At 39.8% G+C, this 3,177-nt stretch overlaps 1 long non-coding RNA gene across 1 annotated transcript; it reads left to right on the forward strand.

Moving 5' to 3' along the window:
• Positions 1 to 222: 222 nt before the first annotated feature.
• Positions 223 to 1,534, forward strand: LOC106563007 (uncharacterized). Its single transcript, XR_001319157.3, has 3 exons — positions 223 to 506; positions 739 to 816; positions 1,332 to 1,534. It is a non-coding gene; the product is annotated as an uncharacterized LOC106563007 (long non-coding RNA).
• The last annotated feature ends 1,643 nt before the right edge of the window (positions 1,535 to 3,177 follow it).

The raw sequence follows: 3,177 nt of genomic DNA on the forward strand, positions 1-3,177 counted from the left end.
CTCAACCCAATAGAACGGCGCCTGAGACAGCGTTTTGCTAGCCTCATACGAGCCATACTGATCTCGGCAGGTTTACTATCTGTTTCGCTACATGGATATAATCTGGCCACGACCAGACTCAAACCGTTTGAGACCCTCCCTTCCGTCCACCGTATGGCCAGACCAATCAGCATCCTCTGATAATCTGTAGGGGTGGTTAAATTGTTGATGACAACGAAAATCAAAAATCATAACAACGACTGGAGGTTGCTGTTAACCGCTGCTGTAGCAGTATCATGTCAGAACTGAAGGGCATAACTTAATTGAAAGAACAGCAGATAACTGCATTGAAGGCTTTTCTCGGGGGAGAAGATGTTTTTCGTTCTTCTCCCGAATGGGTTTGCCAAGCACTTGATTTACCAGCTAGTTCCACTAGTAGTCAAGAAAATGGGACGGACCAAGAACCCAATTCTCATTGTTGTGTTAACGTGGGTCGCTTTAATGGAGGTTCACATCACATTCAAATGGTCAGTATAACTACATAATTTGATATCAAACTAGTCCACGCTATGTTGAACATTAATTGGACTCCTAGCTAGCAGCATGTATCTGACCTCAAAGACAATATGCCTTGCTCTAACCTAACATTACAATGTTACGGACAGTATGGAAAGTATGATGACTTCTGTTTGCAAGTCCATAACTATTGTTATACTTTCTAATCTAGACTCTGATATTGCATCATTTTCTTTCAACCAGGGGAGAGGTCGCAAAAGGGGAGCGAGCCATCAGAGAGCTTTGCAGAGTTGGGAAAACTCTGATCCATAGCCAAAGAGAGTGAGTAAACATTGTCACCGAATAAAACCAGTGTCAATTCATGTCCTGGGCCCATATTCGTAAAGTGTCTTAGAGTGTTGATCAAGGATCATGTCCCACCTCTTTGTAACTTCCTAAATATGGGCCCTTATAATTTTCACTTCCTTCTCAACCCTACCCTGTAGCGCTCAAATTTAAGAGGAAGCCTAACTAGCTGATTTCTCATCATTTAACAGGACAATATCTCTATGTCATGCTGGGTTGAGAGTTTCTAGGTCTGTGTGAGGGGCATGAAGGAACACAGTTATGTGCATTTTGACATGAAACGTGTTAGCTAAGATAATGTATAAAAAAAAAATTATATGCTTTGCACATACACCAGTAAAATATTTTGTTACATCTGGAAACACAGCAGTGTGTAATATTTCCAAAAACATCCAATATGATACAGGTTTTCCTTTGAGAACTTTCCCAAACTTTAGGCTATAATAATGGCTATTATTACTAATGTATTGGTGCATGTATTTGTCTTTCAGGTACACCTGTGTTGGCACTGACAACATCCGTGCCTACGTTGTCAACAACATCCAGTATTCCGATTGCAACATACAATTTACCTGAAGACTTTCTTGGTCTATAGTAATTAGTTAGTTAAATGACAGCTGAGAAATAAGACTGTTATTGTTTGTGTTGTTACTTGTCCAAACGTACCAGATTAAAACTCATAATTTTTGCTCAATACGGTTGGTGGTGTTTCAACTGTTATCATTATGGATTTTTTCAAATTATGAATTAATCAAGAGGTATAAATTAAAGTTTGCTTTTAACTTTGTTACAGTAGACAACAGAACAATGATGCATGGAAAGTTATACAGATAAAGGCAGATAAAGTTGTACTGATAAATACAAAACTTAAATACAAATACAGATCAATAAGTTCCATTTACAGTGACAACAGTTGATTTGGCCTACCTCTGCTCCTTAACTCCCAATCACTGTCTACCTCAGGGGTTGGCAACCGTTTTTGTGTGGAGTGCCAATTTACCCTAACATTTCTAACGATCTGCCAGTTATGATTTTCATATGTGCCACTTGTGTCTATTGAATATCTAATTGCCCACAAACGGAATAATTCCATATCTTGCTAAACAGCACCAAGGGCTTGATCTTGGAACACAGATTCTCTTGGTGAATGATGCAATTAAGTGATAATGCTCGATAAGCCGGTGTTTGGAGGATATATTGGTATGGATTACCAACATATTCAAATACTGATTGACATATTTTAATTAAATGTTAACTTATTCATACTATTTCATCCTTTGACAAGATACAGTCCTGACACAAATCTAGGGTTGCTACCCAAGCTGGCTGGTCGTTCGTTCTATCGGTTTGGTTGCTAGAGACGTGACCCAGTTGTTCAGTCTTTTTGTTCTGTATCTAAGTTCGTTCTAAATGTTCAATTACCATACTGGCTGGCAACGTTCTTATCCCTTGCTTGCTAGCTAGACAACTACAACTAACTTAGTCACATCCCCAAAAAATAATAACAACAGTAGCTGCATTTGCATTTGTTTAATCTGTTTTCTAGTAAAATGTATTTGGATATATCCATAACAGTGAGCTAATGGCATAGAAAATGTGCTCTCTCACACTGTTGTTCAGAGGAGCTAGCCAACAACACTGTTAACACAATCACTTCAAACACTGAAGATGTAAAGACTGCAAACTAGCTGCACTTTGTTTCGTTTGACCTTTTTTCAATTTGCATTTCTTTGTATATATCCATTTAAAATTATGCCAGGTGATTCATGATTTCGACTGGCTGAGGAACGCTGCCTGCCTGTCTGTCTGTCTTGTCCCAACTCCCAACCCCTAAATGTTCATTACTATGTCAACTGCATTTATTTTCAGCAAACTTAACATGTGTAAATATTTGTATGAACATAACAAGATTCAACAACTGAGACATAAACTGAACAAGTTCCACAGACATGTGAGTAACAGAAATGGAAGAATGTGTCCATGAACAAAGGGGGTGTCAAAATCAAAAGTAACAGTCAGTATCTGGTGTGGCCACCAGCTGCATTAAGTACTGCAGTGCATCTCCTCCTCATGGACTGCACCAGATTTGCCAGTTCTTGCTGTGAGATGTTACCCCACTCGTCCACCAACACACCTGCAAGTTCCCAGACATTTCTGGGTGGGGAATGGCCCTAGCCCTGACCCTCCGATTCAACAGGTTCCAGATGTGCTCAATGGTATTGAGATCCTGGCTCTTCCCTGGCCATGGCAGAACACTGATATTCCTGTCTTGCAGGAAATCACGCATAGAACGAGCAGTATGGCTGGTGGCATTGTTATGCTGAAGGGTCATGTCAG

This window comes from Salmo salar, chromosome 11 (assembly GCF_965601325.2).
Source record: "Salmo salar chromosome 11, fSalSal1, whole genome shotgun sequence".
NCBI classification, from domain to species: domain Eukaryota; kingdom Metazoa; phylum Chordata; class Actinopteri; order Salmoniformes; family Salmonidae; genus Salmo; species Salmo salar.